This window comes from Mustela nigripes, chromosome 8, assembly GCF_022355385.1.
Source record: "Mustela nigripes isolate SB6536 chromosome 8, MUSNIG.SB6536, whole genome shotgun sequence".
Taxonomy (NCBI): domain Eukaryota; kingdom Metazoa; phylum Chordata; class Mammalia; order Carnivora; family Mustelidae; genus Mustela; species Mustela nigripes.
This window is the reverse complement of record NC_081564.1, coordinates 53,900,999-53,923,060: the sequence shown is the minus strand read 5'-3', so window position 1 is coordinate 53,923,060 and position 22,062 is coordinate 53,900,999. Positions and strand designations below refer to the sequence as shown.

The following is a 22,062-nucleotide window of genomic DNA, read 5'->3' as shown; positions in this document are numbered from 1 at the left end:
TATATGTAGGAACGGACATTTAGGTCCAATTTTCGCCTTTTGTGTATTTCTTATTTATATGTATTCCACCAGGGAATATAAAATGAATTTTCATCCAGAAAGGAAAATATATTATCTTTAGTTATGTCATTTAAAAATGATGATTTATTCAGTTCTGCAATCTGTAGCCTCAGATTTCATATTGTTCTTGCTGTGTATACTAATTGATTACTATATAGTGATTAGAATGAATATTCATGGACTGGTTTATAAACAGTTACTGTTTTTTTAGTTCTCTGACTATGGTTTTGGTTACAAATTCTCTATGCTATATCAAGAGTGGAGGAAATAATGCCTCATGAAGAGTCTGTATACGTTTCTACCAGGCCGAACTTATGCTTGAACCACATTCCATGTATATTAGGCCTTGATCTGAAATTTGCTGCAGAAATTCCAGAAAAACAAAATTGAGGAATATGCTAGCTACACATTAGGATACTTTATATCTCTGACACAGGCAAATCATGATAATAGTAATTAAGATGTAAGCACAGTTTTGCTTACCTCCTATACTTAGAAGACAGGCATTGCTATAGATAATGAGTGCATTTTTTTTCTCTTTGTTAGGTATTTTGGAGGGCTCTGTAATATAGGTCTTGGAGGGGGGGGCGTTAAATAGATCCCAAGTATGAGTCTCAGCAACATGGCTTTATAAGTGGACTTTGGTGGTTCCTAGAGAATTGTGCGGACTGCTTCTTATGGCAAAACCCTAGTACAATGGCAATTATGGCTGTCAAAAATAGCAGGTATACCCTTATAAGAGGCTGGTAAGGCATGAGTATTTAGGGGCAAGGGGCTTGTAGAGATAACTCCCCTGAATTTATGGAAGAAATCAGACCCTGTTAATATATGAAGACTAGCCCACACGTATTTCCCAAGATACCAGTTCTTGACTTTTCCATTGGTTCTTCCTTTTCTTGTTAATAAGCATAGCTGGGGGCAGGCAAGGCAAGATTCAGCACTCATTTATATTACCTCAATAAACCTCCTGAACCAGCTGAGTTCCTGCTTCTCAAGGTCTTACACTCTAGGCTTTGGGCCTAGGACCGAGGAAAGAAGCAATGACAGAGGATGTAGCAGCAGAACTTCTGAGAGTTTCAATCCCATGTCAGGACTATAAAGATCTTTCATTAATAACTGTTGTATTTGCTAAGACTCCTTATATCTAACTGCAACGATCAAAGTGAATCTACTCTGTTTTAGGTTACATTCATTTTGATAATCCTGGTATAACAGGATAAAATAAACTTTGTGTATAGCGTAGATGGCAGGAAACATGGCATAGTGGGCAGGGTATAGATTCTAGAGCAAGATTTAAATCCTGGATTGGACATTAATGAGAACTCTAAGTAAGGGGAAATTTCTTAAAGACACGGTTTCCTTTTCATAAATGCCATGAGTAATACTTGCCTAACTAGTTTTGGATGAGAATAATAATTCATAAGCATATAGTGTATGTAATATCTGTCTGACATGTAGTAAATGCTAACAAACAATAGAAGCTCTTTTAAGTATTATTAAGAAAGCAAGGACACCATGATGTAATTAATTAGGTATATGTTATAAATTAGGTATATGTTATAAACTCAAGATCACGCTGCCACAAAGAATTAAAATGTATCTTTCTGAATGTGTGTGTTATTCAGATACTTATATTTTTAGAAAATAAAAATGATTTTACTTTTAAAAGTGATACATTTTCACTATTTAAAAAAACTAAGAGAAAAGGAAAGAAATTTTAAGTTATATTAAATCCACCATCCAGATTTAATCATCATTAGTTAATTATGAGCATAATTATAGTTGTCTGTCTAAACATACATACCAAAAGGAAATTAAGTATAGTGATTGATTGATATAATGATTGATATGGACATGGAGAAATAATTTTCCAAACCTGGGGTGGTAATTATATGGTAATTTAAGAAGCATAAAACATAATATCAAAATGAAACAAAAGAAACAAAAAACATGCAATTCAAAAAATTGCTAATAGACAAATACTTCTTCTTGGAGGTTTTTATTCCTGAAGTTAATAGAAAAGATTAAGAAAAACATGAAGAGATGGAATTTTATTCATTTTTTTTTTCAACTATAGATTTCAATGTCATTCTTATCATTGACTTTCTCCAATGGTAGAAGAGGAGTAAGCCTATTTCACTTCTTCTCACTGTTTTGTTACTCCATGCTTATGTCATATTTATTATAATTATATATTTTATTGTGTTATGTTCATTATATATGCTATAATTGTTTTTATTTTCAAGGTTTCATGATGATATATAATTTGGTGCTCATGGCTGTTGTTCTTTTGGCATATTTAAATGCTTATCCATTCCTCTGCTTTTTTTTTTGGTTTTGTTTTTTGTTTTTTGTTTCTCCCTGAATTCTTTGATTTGATTCATCCCTGGGCTACAATTCCTGGTCATTTCTTTTTCTAAAGAAAGCATTATGTGTTCCATTCTTTGAGGTTTGCATACAATTAAAAATATTTGTCCTCAGCTTTTATAACTAAAGAACAACTTAACTAGGTGTAATTTCTTTACTCTTTCTACCAGAACATTGTTGATGTGTTTGCCCTGTAAAATTCCAAAGCAAACCTGTTTTTCCAAATTTCATGTTTGCTCCTTTATCCTTGAAATTAAATAATTTCACTGAGCTATGTTTTGAATTCCTCTTCTCATTGAGTAATTACATTTATGGCCATAGCTTCAGTTGTGTCTATGTTACGGAGACTTGATACATATCTTGTGAGGTTCACAACTGTATTTTACAATTTCTACTGGATATTTCTACCAAGATATCTCAAAGCACCTCAAACTGAACATAATCCCAAATGACTATTTCTTCTCTTCATTTCTTCATCCTGGGTCTTCCCAGCTGACACTTTTTTTTCCCTTTGTATTGACATTTTTAGTAATTATACTGAACTATATCCTAGTATGAGAATGAATCTAGCTAAGCACTGAAACAGTGAGCCAAATGAAATATTTGGTTCTCAGAATAAAAGACAGTTCACAGATCATTCATTATAACTTCAGGGTGGCAAACAGAAATTAAAATGATTTGAAATTATGTAATAATTTGAAAGACTTGGAGAAAGTTATTAACATTATATATTGGAAGAGAAGCAGGAAAAAAAAGTAAATTCAATACAGTTTTATAAGTAGAATTTCCGTAAGCTAATACAGTAAAGTTTTATGAAAAAGAGACATTTACTGATTTATCTATTTTTTTTTATTGAGTGTAACATTTAACGCTACATTGTGAATTTAGAGGAGAACAGCAGAAAATGACAAATTGTACATTTTCTCCACTTAAAACGATTACCTGTATTTCTCTCCTTTGTTTAGAAATGGAAAGCACTAAAATAATAGCTTGGCCATGAATCATCCAATGGGCACTCTGAAAAATTTAGAGGCTCTTCTTTACAATAATAGGGAATATATGACTTTGTTTTCCTGTTCCTTTCTACATTTCATAATAGTCATTCTGCCATTTATGTTCATTATTTGGTGTACAGCAAATGCCACTTTACAAAAATAGTATTGAATTTGTAATTCCTATCCTTTAACAATTATCTTTTTTAAAAATTGAATTATAATTGACAGACAATATGATATTAGTTTCAGGTACACAATAAAATGATTTGATATTTATGTACATTGTAAAATGATTACACAATGTCTAGTTACCATCTGTCAACATACTAAGTTGTTACAATATTGTTGACTGTATCTTCTATGCTATATGTTATATTCCCATGTAGTATTTATTTTATAATTGGAAAATTGTACCTCTTAATCCCTTGCCCTTTTTGTCCATCTCCCATCTCCCTCTCCTCTGCCTACCATCAGTTTGTTTTCTGTATTTGAGTCTGTTTCTGTTTTATTTCTTCACTTGTTTCTTGGGTTCCACACATAAGTAAAGTCATATAGTATTTCTTTATCTGTCTGATGTATTTCACTTAGCATAATATCTTCTAGGTCCATCCATATAGATGTAAAAGGCAAGATTTATTATTTTCTATATATGAGTTTGTTATATTATGCATGTGTGTAGTATATATGTGTAATAGGTATCACATATATATTACACAAATATATGATATATATTACATAAATATATGTCATATATATGTGTAATGTATATATATCACATCTTCTTTACCTATTTATCTATCAGTGGGTGGTCAGGTTGCTTCCATACCTTGACTATTGTAAATAATGCTAATGCTGCAATGAACATATTGGGGCATATATCTATTCAAATTCGTGTTTGGGGTTTGTTTTGTTTTGTTTTGATAAAGTGGAATTGCTATATTCTATGATATTTCTATTTTTAACTTTTTGAGGCACCTCTATTCTCTTTTCCATAGTGGTTCTACCAATTGACATTTCTACCAACAGCACATGAGGGTTCCCATTTCTCCGCATCCTTGCCAGTACTTGTTATTTCTTATCTTGTTGATACTAGCCATTCCAAAAGGTGGTTTGATTTATATTTCCCTGATGATTTTTTAAAAGGATTTTATTTATTTGAGAGACAGAAAGAGATACAGACAACAAGTTGGGGGAAGGGCAGAGGGAGAGAGAGAGAAGAGAGAGAGGAATAGATCCTTGTTGACAAGGGAGCCCGAATGTGGGGCTCAATCCCAGGACCCTGAGATCATGATCTTAGCCTAAGACAGATGCTTAATCAACCACCTAGACACCCCTCACTGATGATTTTTAATTGGATTTTTAAAAAATAATTTAGTTTTTGAACTTTTTGTCTATTTTAGATGTCAACTCCATATGTCATTTGCAAATATTTTCTCCCATTCAGTAGATTGCTTTTCTGTTTTGTTGTTGGTTTCCTGTAGTGTTGAAGGACTTTTTAGTTTGATATAGTCCCATTTGTTTATTTTTCCATTGTAAAAAATAAATGTCAAAGAGCTTACTGCCTTTGTTTTTCTCCTAGGAGTTTCCTCATTTCAGGTCTTCTATTTAAGTCTTTAATCCATTTTGAGTTTATTTCTGTGTATGGTGTAAGAAAGTGGTCCACTTCCATTCTTTTGCATGTGGCTGTCTAGTTTTTCCAACACCATTTGTTAAAGAGACTCTTTTTCCCAGTGTATATTCTTATCTCCTTTGTTGTAGATTAACTGACCATATAAGCATGGTCTTATTTCTGGGCTTTTTATCCTGTTCCAATGATCTATGTGTCTTGTTTTTTGTACCAGTGTCATCTGTTCGGATGACTGTAGTTTTGCAGTAGAGTTTGAAATCCAGGAGAGCGATACCTCCAGCTTGTTTTCTTTATCTTAAGATCACTTTAGTTCTTCAGTCTTTTCTTGGTTCTGTACAAATTTTAGGGTTATTTATTTGAGTTCTTTGAAAAAGGCCATTGGTATTTTGATAAAGATTGTTTTGAATCTGTAGATTGCTTTGGGCAGTATGGACATCTTAATAATATTGTTTCAATCTATGAGCATGAAATATCCTTTAATTTGTCTGTGTCATCTTCAATTCATTTTACCAATATCCTGTAGTTTTCAGAATACAGATTTTTCACCATCTTGGTTAAATTTATTTGTAGGTATTTTCTTCTTTTTTGGTGCAGTTGTAAATGGGATTTTTTTTTTAAAGATTTTATTTGTTTATTTGACACACAGAGAGAGATCACAAGTAAGCAGAGAGGCAGGCAGAGAGAGAGAGAGAGGGGGAAGCAGGGTCCCTGCTGAGCAGAGAGCCCGATGTGGGGCTCGATGTAGGGCTCAATCCCAGAACCCTGGGATCATGACCTGAGCCAAAGGCAGAGGCTTAACCCACTGAGCCACCCAGGTGCCCCTGTAAATGGGATTTTTTATCTTAATCTCTATCCAATAGTTTGTTATTAGTATATAGAAGCACAATAGATTTCTGTATATGGATTTTTTATCCTGCACTATTCTGAATTCATTTATTAGTTATAAGATTTGGGGTAGAAGCTTTAGGGTTTCTAGTATATAGTATGTCATCTGCAAATGTTGACAGTGTTATTTCTTCTTCTTTTTTTTTTTTTTCTCATTTGGATAACTTTTATATTTCTCACCTAATTACCGTGGCTAGGATTTCCAGTACTATGTTGAATAAGAGTGGTGAGAGTGGACATTCTTGCTCCTTACCTGAGAGGAAAAGCTTTTAGTTTTCACCATTGAATATGTTATTAGTTGCATTTGTCAAATATGGGCTTTATTATGTTGAGATATATTCCCACCTTACCTACTTTGTTGAGAATTTTTATCATAAATGGATGTTGAATTTTGACAAATGCTTTTTCTGCATCTTTCCCATAATCGAATGATTTTTATCTTTCATTTTGTTCATATAGTGTGAAGCTGTTTGGTCCTGGATTTCTGTTCATTGGGAGTTTTGTGATTACTGATTCAATTTCATTACCAGTAACGAGTCTGTTGAGATTTTCTATTGCTATTTCTTCTGATTCATCTTGAAGGAGTGTATGTTTCTAGAAATTTATTAATTTCTTCTGGGTTTTCCAACTTTTTGTTGTATAATTATTCATAGTAGTCATTTATAATTCTTTGCATCTCTGTGGTATTTGTTGTAACTTTTCCCTTTTCATTTCTGATTTTATTTGGCCTCTTTTGTTTTCTTGATGACTTTTACTGTAGGTTTATTAGTTTTTTTTTATCTTATTTTTTTTTTTAAATTTCCTTTCTCTATGGATGGCAACACAATTTGCCCAACTATCCAAGGCAAAAATCTTTATGACATTTTTTATTTTCCCCTTTTATAGTCAGTACTCTAGGGAATACTGTTGATTCTATGAACTTAGTATGTCTTGAATCCATCATATTCTTACCATACTAAGCAATATGACCATTTTGTGACAATTTTGTAGTTTTCCTGAAAGCTTTGAAGGAGGGGATTTGATTTCCTCTGCTTGAATAATGCATGATGCATCCTTGGTGCTCAGTATTAATGCCATAAATGAAAAACTTCCGAGCCTGACACCACATGATGGGCCCTTCTTCTTTGTCAGCATACAATAACTATAATATAATACATAATACTATATTATGTAATATATAATATATACCTAAAATACTTATAACTATAATATAATATAATACCATAGCTATATTGGGAACTTTTTTTCCACAAAATATAGTTAATTAAATTCTTATTAAAAGCACATAATACAAGGTTAACTATCTTAACCATTTAAAATTTATTTTTTAATTTTTTTATTAACATATAATGGATTATTAGCCCTAGGGGTACAGGTCTGTGAATCACCATGTTTACACACTTCACAGCACTCACCACAGCACATACCTTCCCCAGCATCCATAACCCAACTACCCTCTCCCTACCCCCCCCATCCCCCAGCGCTCCATTTGTTTTATGAGATCAAGAGTCTCTTATGGTTTGTTTCCCTCCCGATCCCATTTTGCTTCATTTATTCCTTTCCTACCCCCCAAATCCCCCCACTTTGCCTCTCAACTTCCTCATATCAGGGAGATCATATGACAATTGTCTTTCTCTGATTGACTTATTCCGCTAAGCATAATACCCCTCTAGTTCCATCCAAGTTGTCGCAATCTCTTAACCATTTTTCTTAAAAGATTTTATTTATTTATTTGACAGAGAGAGATCACAAGTAGGGAGAGAAGCAGGCAGTGGGGGTGGTGGGAAACAGGCTCCCTGCTGAGCAGAGAGCCCAATGCAGGGCTCGATCCTAGGACCCTGAGATCATGACCTGAGCTAAAGAGAGAGGCTTAACCCACTGAGCCACCCAGGTGCCCCCTCTTAACCATTTTTAAATGTATAGTTTAATAGTATTAAGTATAAACATCTTGTTATACAATAGATGTCCAGAACCTTTTTATATTGCAAAACTGAAGCTCTGTTTCCATTAAAAAACAAATTTCACCCTGTCTCCTTTTCTTCCAGTCTCTAGTAACCACCATTGTACATTCTGTTTCTATGTATATGACTGTGTTAGATATCTCATATAACTGGAGTCCTACAGTATTTGACTTCTTGTGATTGACTATTTCATTAGCACGATGTCTTCAAGATTCATCCACGGTGTAATGTATGGCAGAATTTCCTTCCTTTTTAAGGCTAAATAATATGCCATTATATGTATGTACCATATTTTGATTATCTACTCATCTGTTGATGGGTCTTTGGGTTCCTTCAGCCTCCTGGCTATTGTCAGTAGTGCTGCTATGAACATGGGTGTGCAAATATTCCTCAAGATCCTTCTTCAGTTCTTTGGAGATATCTATCTATACCTGTATGTATGTCTATATATCCCCACAAGTAGGATTGCTGGATTCATTCTATTTTTAGTTTTTTTGAGGACCTGCCATGCTATTTTCCATAGAAGTTGCACCATTTTATAGTGCCACCAACTGTACACAAGATTAAGCACTCTTTAAGACTAAGAAACTAGTGACTTTGCTCCTCATCTGGGCCTCTTCAATGAACATACTTCTTTCTAAGGCAATTGCAAGAATATAACATGATTAGTAACAATACTAATGCCTTACATTTATCAAGTTCTTCCTAGAGGTTAAAGATTGGGCTAATCATTTAAAGAAAGCACACCCTTTAATGTTTCCAACAGCCTTATGGTTATTAATGCTTTTTATTACACACTTAGGAAAACTATGGTTTAAGTTAAGGTGACTTTCTGAAGTCACAGAGATTCAAAGTGTTAGTGTTCAGAAGGAAATCATTTCAATTGGATTCTAAAGTCCTTGATTTGATCTCCAGACTTTTAAAATAACATACTCTGATTGTTAACAAAAGTGAACATGAAATTATATATGTAATATATATAGTAAATTAATACACTACTGTATTAATAATTAAGACATTTAAAAAATACTCAAAAAAATAAACATACAGAACTAAGATTAAAATACATATAAATTCAAATATTTTCTTCTTCACCTCAGTAGGTCATCTCATACATTCTCTGGGATGTGCATATACCAGTTGGAGATAATTACTCTAATCCAATTTTGCCTCACATTGTGTTTAGCTTACACTTCAGCTAAAATAGCACCTTTTTTTTTAATTAAGGAGAGTGTACTCTGTACTCAATCAACACAACATTAAAATATCTTAGCTTTACAAATCCTTGACATCCATAAAACAATTACATAGGTTTGATGTTGGTATGACGGTAGAGGTTGTTTTATCAAAGGCATATTCAGGGAGTGGTACACAGTCAAGGAAAGCTAAAGTATAGGGTATGGCGAAAGGTGAAGTTGGAAAAGTAGGCTGGGCCGAAAGTATGGGAAACCTCCATTGCCATGTTAAAATGTTCGGACTTCATTCCATAGGAAAGGACTGCTACCAAAAGCGTTTGAGCAGGGATGTCATAATTTAGGGCTTACAGGTGGAGACTTGATGTCTCATAGTGGTTTATGTTGCAGAATATAAATCAAATGAGTAAAATAGAAGCTAAATAGTTCCTTTGATTCAATAGGTTGTTTGAAATTTTATAATTACAGATATTACCCAAGAATTAGATTAAAATTTTCAGGCAGTCAATCAGTAAAATTCAGCAGCTTGATGTTTTCATTGAATTATGTGTAAATGAATCATATTGTACAAATCTCAAACTTCAAGTCCAGTAAAATGTTAAAAATAGAATTTATGAAACTTAATAAATGTAAAGTCTCTTAATAAGAATTAAGTCATCTTATAGTAAACAGGTTTTTTTATTTGTTGTTTTTGGAGTTGAGGAGAAACAATTGTTGATCTTTTAGTTGTTGCTATATCCACAATGACAGAGACTTACCAGAGAAATCTTTCTAAAAACCCAAGTGGAGAATTCTATATAGAACACTGATTCAGGGGGCCCCTGGTTGGCTCAGTGGATGGAGCATGTGTTCAAGCCCGATGTTGGATGAGAGGTTAAAAATCTTAAAAAAAAAACAAAAACACAAAAAAACTTATTCAGGTACACGTCTTTTCAAAGTCACGTTAGAGTTTCAAATATTTATTGAAATAAGAAGTTTATGTTTTAAAGCAGTATTTTACATCTTGCTCGTACTTCTTTGTTTTACACCCACACATCTCTCTCTACAGTGAGAGTCTTCCCTGTGATCCCTCAATTTTTGTGCACTGTGGTAGGCAGGATTCTAAGATGACTTCCAAATGTCCTTCATACTTGTTTGCCCCTCCCCCCGTTTTTGAGTGGGATAGAACCTGTGAATATGATGAGTTACCATTCCCACAATTTTGTTATGTTATATGGTACTGTTGACTTTAAGAAAGAGAGCTCTTTCGGCCCTCTTTAACCACATTAGCCTGTTAAAAGCAGAGAGTTTTTTCACTGGCTCATAGCAGAAGACATGAAGAATTTCAAAGCCTTGATGGAGGATGCCCTGTGGTTAAGAACTGACAGCAACTTTGTAGAAGCTGAGAGCATGCTTTGCCAATAGCTAGGAAAACAACAGGGATATAAATCCTATAACCATAAAGGAATGAATTCTGCCAACAACCAAAGAAAGCTTGGAAGTGGATCTTTCCCTGTTGAGCTTCCAAGTGAGATTGTAGCTGGCTGACCCTTGTTTCAGCTTTAGGAGGACTTGAGCGGAGGAACCAGTTAAAATGTGTTGAGCTTCTGACCCACAGGAATTGTGAGACAGTAAGTTTGAAGGTTGTAAGCCACCCAATGTGCAGTTACACGGCCAAAAAAAGCTCATACATAGCTCTTTGGTACAAATTTTCTCAAAAGCATATGCACAGTCAAAACAAGTCAATTTTTAATTTTTTAATTTTTCAAAATTCATTTATTTGACACAGAGAGAGATCACAAGTTGGCAGAGAAGCAGGCAGCGGGGCGTGGGGGGGAGGTGGGGTGGGAAGCAGGCTCCCTGCCAAGCAGAGAGCACGATGGGGGGCTGAATCCCAGGACCCTGAGACCATGACCTGAGCTGAAGGCAGAGGCTTAACCCACTGAGCCACCCAGGCGCCCCGTCAATTTTTTAAAAAGCATATTTGTCTATTTGTGGTTTAAGATACAGGAAGACATAATGTAAATATCCTTTCCACTAATGCCTAATGTGCTGACTTTTTAGAAGTTTTTGATGGAATGGTCCATAACTTAGTAATTTAGTAAAATACAAAATTTCTAACAGATCATTTTTCTCTTAATGTATTTTTAAGTGATTTTTATTTCATTATCTTTCTTCTATTTCCTAAGTAGAATACAAGGTAGCTTACTGTTTTAAGCTTTTTGTGGGAAGATGAAGGCAGAAGAATATACATATCAAGAGATTATTATAATTTATATAGTTGTATTAAGGTATGTAGAAGTGTTTTTGAAAACCATATACAGAAGATACAACAAAATAAATCATCATCATTTATTAGAAATAATCATTCTATAATTTTATTATTTATTTATTTATTTAAAGATTTTATTTATTTATTTGACAGACAGAGATCACAAGTAGCAGAGAGGCAGGCAGAGAGAGAGGGGGACGCAGGCTCCCTGCTGAGCAGAGAGCCCGATGTGGGGCTCGATCTCAGGACCCTGAGATCATGATCTGAGCCGAAGGCAGAGGCTTTAAACCCACTGAGCCACCCAGGCGCCCCTATAATTTTATTTTTGAATAATTATTTTAATATAATACTCATTTTAAAGAAGACCTGCCTAAAATTTAGGGGCTAGGATATAGAAAATAACATTTATAAGTGGATCTTTTTCTGTTAAAATCTTAGCAGGTGCTGGGAATCATTTTCCCCTCTCTATGGTGAGATGGGAGAATCTTTGTTTTGATCGTCTTCCTGTCTATCTATCTGGCAAATTTATTCAATGGGCTCTTATATTCCACTTTTCCTAATTTTAATCAAGTACTCATTTGTGGTACTTTTTCTCACAGTTACAGATTTTCCTACTGTTTGGAGCTGTTAGAAAACTGGGAGGTTGAGAAAGAGATTCAGAAGATAAGTTCAGTAACTTGGAAACTTAATTTTGGCAATAAAAAAGAATAACCTGTCTTATAGGCAGAGAGCTGGTCTTATTGTTATACGTGGCTTTCTTCCTTTTTAAAGGTTATAATGTGTTTTCAGGGAACGTTACTTGAATATTTATGTGTCATCATTATGTAGAAAGGGAGCAGTCATTGAAAGAAGATTGGCAAATATATTTGAAGTTTTCTTCTTTGTGGGGTGCCAAGATAGGGGGCAGTTCAGGGAAGGATGCTTGTATTTGGAGCTAACTTCACTTGCCAGATGGCTAGAAAGCTCTAGGGGTTTAATCTAGAGACCTGGGGCAAAGCTAGGTGGCATATATGAGGATCCATTGTTTAGCTTGGCCATATTAGTATCCTGTTCTAACCAATTGACCTAATTAGATGAGATTTTCAAATCTAATATCGCAGGTTTGTTTGAATTTTAGATGTGGGTCATTGTTCTCTTAGTAGTCTCTCTTTACATGCTCTTTGGTGTTTACCTGAGGTCAAGAAGGAGTTTGCTATATTTGTTTTAATTAATCTTTCTCCATAAAAGCTACCATTATAAAATAATTCATTTGATGATTTGTTTGGTCTCACTAATTTGGAATATGTTAATTTAAAATTAGCATTAATTTGAAGAGAAGTAGGATGACATTTACCTTGAACTACCTATTAAAGGAGGATTTATCTACAAATTCATAATTAATAAGATAGCAGAGGGGGTATGATTATCTACTATAATGAGTAAAAACTTTTTCTTAAACCATCTCTATCCTCATATAAACAATTCATAGGTCCATGCCATTATAAATGGATCTCTACTTAATAAAGAAGGTATTATGAATAAGTACCCGTTAGCTAATTTGCATTACTCTGTTGTTGATATATACAGTATAATAGTAATATGTCTCCTAGAATTTTCAAATAAGAGAAATAAGATCACTCTCTAGAATTTAAACTTTAAAATCAACACAGTTAATTAATACGTGAAATTCAAAGTCACTTTAAAGTGACAGAATGTCTACTATACTATAAGAGTGGATGGAATTTTGCTTGAAAATATAGTAAAACCTTTCTTAATAGAGCCTCACTAACAGTGAATTAACCTAAAAACTTTCTCTTCCCTCTAATACATATTGACTTCCATGGTGTGAACAAACTTGTTTATGTAGCTTATCTTGTAGTTATTTGTACTTTGTGCCCATAAAATTGAGTTGTATGCATATTATTGGTTATGTTTTTCTCACATTCTTTTTTTGCTGGTTTCATTTGTTTTAATTATCCTATTTGAATATTTTGTAAACTGGTAGAGTACAATAACCTAAGTTTGGTGCTGTATAAAGTCTCAAAATATATGTGAACTGCTAAAAACAAGTGGAAAAATAAAAAAAATAAGAAAATTTAGGTTTCCATACTGCCTAAATTATATGTAATGACTAACTTCTCATTCTACTTTAACTGAAACTGAAATCGTATTAATTTTTGAGGGCTTATACACTTGGAATGTCAATTAGTAGTCCCATTCTTAAAGAAAAGATCATTGTTCTATCACTAAAGCTTAGCAAATAAGTATGAATGAGCATGTATTAAATGAGAAAAATGATATTTAGGTGTGTATATATCATCTTCTATGTATTTCAAATTTAACATTTTTTGTATACTGAACTTCACAATGGCGAAAGAGCTTTATGCATTATAGAAACAAAGTTGTAAGTTATGTTTGTTTAACCATAGAAATATGATTTAAAGATACACATCTTGGTGGTGCTAATAATATCCTGTAAAGACAGAAGAACTCTGTTTCCTGAAGACATATCCTTATCATGTACAAAAATGTTTCCATCCAGATGAGCCTACTGTCATAACTTAATCACTTGGTATTATATTCTCATTCAGTCCAAGTTTAACAAGCCACTTTTTAATAATTTGGGTTTCCATTGGCTTGACTAAAGGGAGAGAACACCCTGGTCAACTGTTGCCAATGTCAGGAATATTGAAGTTATGTTTCTCAGTATAAGTTATGTAATTTTAGGTTTTATACTAAAATCTCTTGTGAGTTTGGCTTGAATTCAGAGTCTCTATGTCTAATCAGTTTATATACATCAATGAGATCTCCAAAAAAATAATAGAGAGCTTGAGGATGGAAGGGGATAACAGATGCCAGAAAGTCAACAAAATGTTATCCACCATAATCTGACTTGCTTAGAGCTATTCCTTCTAAGCAGTCATTCCTCTTTGTTCCCAGTTTGCTTGACTTTCTGGTGGTTCTCTTCTGAACTGATTATTTTTCTAAAATTCATTTTAGGAATTATTTTTCTAAAATTTATTAATTTTCTAAAATTTTTTAGAGTTATAACATCAGTCTAATATAACTAGAATCATGGTTTTTCATTTAAAATTACTATCATTAACATTTTCTCAAAGTTACTAGTCTTGCTGATTATTTTTATGGCTTACAAATACATGCTCTAACATCTCTACCATGATTTTCTTTACCATTTTCATATGATATGTCATCTTATTTTATTTTTCTGTTTAAAGCTTCCCTTCCCACTGGATTATGATAATTTTTTATTTTAAAAATATGTTTATGTGTGTGAGGTGTTTGTGTCTTAGAATTTATTTTTTGGACCTCACTGAAGGACTTTACATGAATTTTCTTAGATTCTGAGAGCTTTTTGAATCTTATTTCTGTGATCTAGCTCAGACATCTCTTATTTTAATGGGTTCACTAGCTACCTGGGGAGTTTGTTAAAACACATCAGGGATCTAGGTCAGGGCAGGACTTATGATTTTTTGTTTCTAAAAAGCTACCATATGGGTTTCCAGTGCTGGCCAAAATAATACAAACATTATCATGGACTGTCCCTGCCACAGATTAAACTAAAAACTCTGGAGACAATATGAAGCACAACTACTTGAGAACTCAGAAACAAACAGTAAAGCAGATGGAAGTCAACAACAAGCATAGTAATATAAGGGGTGGGTGTGTTGGTTATTAGTTTTTTCCTGCTGTTTTGGCTCCTGGATTTAAGTGAAGGTTAGTCTCAGTCATGGAACTGCATGATGAGAGCAGACAAATACAAATACAAATTATGAGGGTAACTTCTGTCAGAGGATCAGGAAAAAAGGGCCCCTGTCAACTGAAGAATATGGGCGAATCCTTTTTTTTTGCCCTTCTCATTGTCATTGAAAGCCCTACCATTGAGGCAGTGCAATAAGAGAGGGACCTAAAACTCTTGAGTGGAAAACTTGTCTCTTTGGCCAGAGGAACAAGGTAAAATGGCCCCTGTGGTCCAAAGAGGGTGTATGAGATCCCATTACTACTTTCTCTTTCCGGGTTTTCCTGATACATTTTTGTGAAGGTGGCCGGAGTCTCATGGAATTGTGTGAAGTGCAAAAGGCTAGAAGAATCAGAAAAAAAAAAAAAAAAAAAGTTGGAGGGGGGTATTTTGGGAAATACAAGAATGTGAGCAAAATAACAGAGTGGAGATACCCTACATCTTTGTGTGAGCTGAATTCATTGCCAAGCTATGAATGTGAAGAACCTATGCAAAGAACCATGACCAAGTCTTTGAGAACTGAGGTATGATATAAACCACTGTCCAAGGCCCAGATGAATCCCCAAGCTGCCCATATCTAGAGAAGACCCAAAGAAGCAGAGCAAAATTTGAAAAATGAACTAATTTTGGCATCACTGTTACAAAGGCAAGATAGAATTTGTGGTCCAAATCTAATGGGATTTATGCATGCCATAAATATAGAACACTTTCCAGAAGATTTTAATGGGATCTAGTCTCACAACATAATCCTCAAAATGTTCAGGATATAACTTGAACTTATTGGGCATATAAAAAGACTGCAAATGGGATAAATTTTATTTTTAACCTTTTTTGTGTGTAGTTGGCACACAGTGTTATGTTAGTTTCAGGTGTATAGCATAGTGATTCAACTTTTCTATACGTTAGGCATACTTATCTGTTACCATACAATGCTATTACAGTATTATGACTGTATTTTCTATGCTGTACCCCATGACTTATTTCATACTGGAAGCATGGATCTCCCACTCCCCTTCATCTATTTCCCATCCCCTCATCCTCTTCCCTCTGGCAACCATGAGGTTATTTTCTGTATTTATAGGTTTCATTCTGTTTTTTGTTTATTCATTTGTTTTGGTGTTCAGATTCTGCACATGAGTGAGATCATATGGTATTTATTTTTCTAGTCTGACTTACTTGGCATGATACCCTCTAGGTCCATTCATGTTGCTGCAAATGACAAGATCCTATTTTTTTTGTTTTTATTTTATTTATTTTTTTTTTTTAAGATTTTATTTGTTTATTTGACAGACAGAGATTACAAGTAGACAGAGAGGCAGGCAGAGAGAGGGAGAGGGAAGCAGGCTCCCAGCTGAGCAGAGAGCCCGATGCGGGACTCGATCCCAGGACTCTAGGATCATGACCTGAGCCGAAGGCAGCGGCTTAACCCACTGAGCCACCCAGGCTCCCCGATCCTATTTTTTTTAATGTCTGCATAATATTCCTGTGTATGTGTGTGATAACTTCCTTCCTTATCCATTTATCTATCAATGAATGCTTAGGTTGCTTCCTTATTATTATTTTTTAAAGATTTTATTTGACAGAGAGACATACAGTGAGAGAAGGAACACAAGCAGGGGGCATAGGAGAGGGAGAGGCGGGCTTCCTGCTGAGCATGGAGCCGGATGTGGGGCTGGATCCTAGGACCCTGGGATCATGACCTGAGCTGAAGGCAGACGCTGAACAACTGAGCCACCCACACGCCCCACCTGATCTTCACTATTATAAATAATGCTACAGTAAACATAGGGGTACTTTTATCTTTTCAAATTTGCGTTTTCTTTGGGTAAATACCCAGTGGTAGGATTATTGGATCATATGGTAATTCTATTTTTAATTTTTTGAGGAACCTCTATATTGTTTTCCATAGTGGCTGCACCAGTTTACATTCTCTGCAACAGTGCACAAGAGTTCCTTTTTCTCCACATCCTTGCCAACACATGTTACTTTTTGTCTTTTTAACTTCAGCTGTTCTAACAGGTATAAGGTGATATCTTATTGTGGCTTTGATTTACATTTCCCTGGTGGTCAGGGATGTTGAGCATCTTTACATGTGTCTGTTGGCCATCTGTATGTCTTCTTTGGAAAAATGTCTCTTTAGTTCCTTTGTCATTTTAATTGGATTTTTTGGTGATACATTTTATAAATTATATATATTATATATATATATATATATAGAGAGAGAGAGAGAGAGAGAGAGAGATTGATTGGATATTAACCCCTATAGTTTTAATCATTTGCAATTATCTCTTCTTACTCAGTAGGTTACTTTCTTGTTTTATTGATGTTTCCTTCACTGTGCAAAGGTTTTTGTTTTGATGTAGTCCCAAGAGTTCATTTTTGCTTTTTTTCAAAAATTCATTTGAGTGAGAGAGAGCAAGTGAGTAAGAGCACAAGCAGGCTACAGGGTCTGAGGGAGAAGGAGAAGTAGACTCCCCACTGAGTGGGGAGCCTGACACAAGGCTGGATCCCAGAACACTAGGGTCATAACCTGAGTCCAAGGCAGATGATTGAATGAACCACCCAGGTGCCCAGTTCATTTTTCTTTTGATTGTCTTTCCTTAGGAGACCTGTCTGGAAAAATGTTACAATTGACGTCATAGAAATTGCCTGTGCTCTCCTCAAGAATTTTTAAGGTCTCATATTGAGGTCTTTCATCCCTTTTGAGTTTATATTTATGTATGGTGTAAGAAAGTGGTTGGTTCATTCTTTTGCATGTAGCTGTCAGTTTTCGCAACACCATTTACTGAAGAGCCTGTCTTTCCCCTGTTGTGTATTCTTGCCTCCTGGACAAATTTTAATAGGAAAAAATCAAGAGATGCCAACTCTGAGTTGAGCTAGATGTTGGAATTAAATGTAAAGAACTTTAAAGCAGCTATTATAACTCTGCTCTGTGTAGGAAATGCAAACAGTCTTGAAATGAATAGAAAAATAGACATTCTGAGCAGAGGAAGAAAAGCTACAAAAAATAGAACAAATACCAAGCTTTGAACTGAAAAAAACTACAATAAGTGATAAAAATTCACAGAGTGGACTCAAGAGTATAATGAGGAGGGCACATAAAAGAGTCAGTGAATTTAAAGATAGACAAATAGAAATTCTCCTGTCTGAAAAACAAAGTAGAAAATGTTTGAAAAAATAAACACAGCCCTTGGGATCTCTGAAACAATGGGAAAAAAAAAAAAAAGCTAACATTTGTGCTAATGAAATCATAGAAGAAGAAAAGAAAGAAATTGGTGTAGGGAAAAAAGTTGGAAAATTATGGCTGAAATTTTCCCAGGTTTGGTGACAGACCAATTCAAGATGCTTTAGTGAAACCCAAACAAGGTAAGCTCAAAAAATTATCATGGAACACATAATAATGCCACCGCTGAGAGTAGACAGTCTTGAAGGCAAGAACAACACATTATATATAGGTAAACTAATTTCAGTGATTGCAGATTTCTCATCAGAAACCATGAAAGGTTTGAGACAACAATATAAATTTTTAAGTGTTGAGAGAAAAAGATTGTATATCCAGTGAAAATATCCTTCAGGAAAGGTGAAGAGAAGACATTCTCAGATGAAGAAAACTATGAATTATTTTACAGTAGACTTGCTCTAAAATAAATGCTAGCAGATATTCTTGAGGATGAAGAGGATACTAGAAGGAAATTTAAAGTTTCAGGAATAAGGGAAGAATCCCAGGCATAGTAAACACACTATTTTTCATCATATAAATTCTTTAAAATATGTATGACTATTTAAAGCAAAAATTATAGCACTGTCTGGTGGGGTTTTAAGTCTATGTAGATACAATGCATATAACTATATATAACATATAAAAGATGCTCTCTGACCACAAAGGATTTAAAGTACAAATCACTATGACCACTTCATGTGGTAATTCCTCAAGTATTTAAAGATTAAACAACATACCTTAAATCACCTATGAGTGAAGAAGAAATTCCAAAGGAAATTAGGTAATATTTTGAACTGAAGGAAAATGATAATGTAACATCAAAATTTGTGGGATGGCCCTAAAACAAGGTTTTGGGAAGATTTATGATGGCAAATACTTATATTACAAAAGATGAAATGTCTCAAATCAATAATCTCAGCTTGTACCTGTAGAACTAGAAAAAGAAGAGCAAATGAAACCCGGTGAAGGAGAGGCTTAATTTTAGTCAATTCCTGATGATCTCAGTAAGTCTAAAGTATCCCTTTACCAGAGGTTCTAAGGATTAAGGATAATTCATATAGTGTCACAATCTCAGAGAGCAGAGGTAACTCAGCGGGGTCTTGGTCGTCAGCTGACAGCAGTGGCCTCTACTTAGATGTACATTTTCTCATACAATTTGCTCCTGCCATTTCTATTGTTAAGTGATACACCTAGCTTCTGAATACATGGGATATGCAAGTATGGGACCCTCCTAACATATTTGGGTGTCTTTCTTGATGTCATGGCATTCATCCCATGCATTCCCACTAGTATATGTTCAAGGCTACTTCTCAGGAGCTCATGAATATATAGATTATATTTTGTTCCTTCCATGTCTTTCTCCACCCAGAGAGAATTTTTTATCTCATTGGGAGTGTGAAAACTGTTCATTACTTCATTGGGATTCATTCAGATCATTCACTTTATATGATGAGCTCTGCAGGCTTTATTTAGGTTCATGAAGCTCAAAAGCTCAAGCTTGTACAACTCCAAGTAAGTCTCTGAAACTTAAAATCCAGGGCTTAAATGTTTGTAAACAATATGTGCTATCATAACAGCCTTTCCCTAGGGCAGTGATGATGGAATTTCCTGACAACCTGGTTTGGGAACAAGGACAGAATATACATAGAAATACAAGTGAAAGAAATCTGTTAACACTTCAAAAATTCTCCCAACAGGGGCACCTGGGTGGCTCAGTGGGTTAAAGTCTCTGCCTTTGGCTCAGGTCATGATCTCAGGGTCCTGGGATCGAACCCGCATCGGGCTCTCTGCTCAACAGGGAGTCTGCTTTCTCCTCTCTCTGCCTGCTTCTCTGCCTATTTGTGATCTCTGTCAAATAAATAAATAAAATCTTAAAAAAAAAAATTCTCCCAACATATGTGAAATGAGGTGAAAAGTGATATTTATTTTACCTGGGGATTAGAATGATTAAATGAGTCAATACATATGATTCATGTGTCAACTAAGAATTAGTTGGACGACTAAGAATTTAAATATAAATTCCTCCCTTTTTTTAGTCATTGTTGTTTCTTCCTTTTCCTCAATAAATATAACTGGTATAAATGTGTGAATTCTGAAGTATCCTCTATGTGTACAGAGGATGTGAAGCTATCTTAGAATTTATTCAATTATTTATAAAACAATTCAGAAATATAATATGCTTGGAGAGAGACTCAGGCCCACAGTACTAGAGTAGAACACAATGGCCAAGGGAAAGGTAGGGACTTAATTTTCCTTCTCCCATTGTTTTCTTACCCTTATCCAGCATAAGTTTCAACCAAAGCCCATTTTAAAAGTCTCTTCATATAAACCAAATGATTACTTTGAAATACAGTATATTTAAAATTATAAAACTTAAGAATTTTGAAATAAGAAGGAAGGATTTAAGACAAGTATTGTAGAAAGCTTTATTATAAAGATTGTCTTAGGGGCCAGTGGATTAAAAAAAAAATGGCTTGCAAACTAATTACTGGCTGAGACTCTTTGTGATGAAAGGTCTAGAACTCACTACCAAAATGTACAGATTCTTCTCTTATTGAAGAGACTATCTAGAACAATTAGATGATGGGAGGAATATCATGTGTGCAGTCATGGATCAGTAGGGTGGTGTTGCTGTGTATTTTGTAGGCACATATTCAGGTTTTGTTGAGAACTGTTTTAAAGGAAAATAGCACTTTTAATGAACAGAACTGCACAGGAGATTCAGATGAGTACGTATGGCATGCGTGTGTAGGAGTGTGTGTGTGTATGAGACAGAGAGAGGAGACAGACTGCTCCAACTCTCTAATCACCCTTTGTTGAGTTGAAATTTTTATTGAGATAATTGTGGATTCACATGCACTTTATGAAATATCACAGAGTGAGCCTTTGTACCCACCACTTCCTGCCAATGATTTAACATTTTGCAGAATTATAGTATAATATCACAGCCAAGGTGATCATATTGATACAATCCTCATTAGATTTCTCCAGTTTTATCTTGTATTTATTTGTATGTGTGTATTAAGTTCTACACAATTTAATTATGTGTGTGGGTTTGTGTATCCAGTACCATACTCAGGATACTGGAACATTTTAACAACAGGAGAATCCCTCAAACAACCCTTTCATAACTACACCCACCTCTCTTTAATCCTGATCCCCATGACCCCAAATTAACCCTTTTCATTCACTGATCTAAGTTACATTTCTAAAACTTGTAATTTCATGGTGAAATTGTATAGTATAGAATGTTTTGGGACTGGCTTTTTTTCCTTGAATGAAATTCCCTGGAGACTTATTCAAGTGTATGTATCAATAGTTTGTATTTTTTGTTGTTGAGTAGTACTCTGTGGTATAGATATTCTAATATTTGTTTAATCCTTAATCTCTTGAATGATGTTTGGTCATATTTCACTTTGGAGCTGTTACACATAAGCTGCTATAAGTATTTGTGTACAGGTTTTTGTGTGGACCTAGATTTTCATTTTTCTGGGATAAATATCCAAGTGTGCAACTGATACGTTACAGAGTAATTGCACGTTTGGTTAAACTGTCAAACTATGTTCCAGGATGTCTGTATCATTTTACTTTCCTACCAGTTGTGTATGTATGACTTTTCTATCCTATCCAACTTCTAGTGTTATGGTAATAATAGCTTATGTCAATTACAACATAAAGTCGTACTTTCTCTTTGAACAATTCTTTGGTGTTTGAAAGTAACTGTCACTGATACAACCGTAGAGAGGTATTGTTGTGATATTTTCTCA

At 34.5% G+C, this 22,062-nt stretch overlaps 1 protein-coding gene across 6 annotated transcripts in view; it reads left to right on the top strand.

Annotated features, from left to right (window-relative positions):
* Window positions 1–22,062, top strand: part of NOL4 (nucleolar protein 4) — a 406,246-nt gene that overhangs the window by 5,125 nt on the left and 379,059 nt on the right. The gene's annotated exons all lie outside the window — the stretch shown is intronic.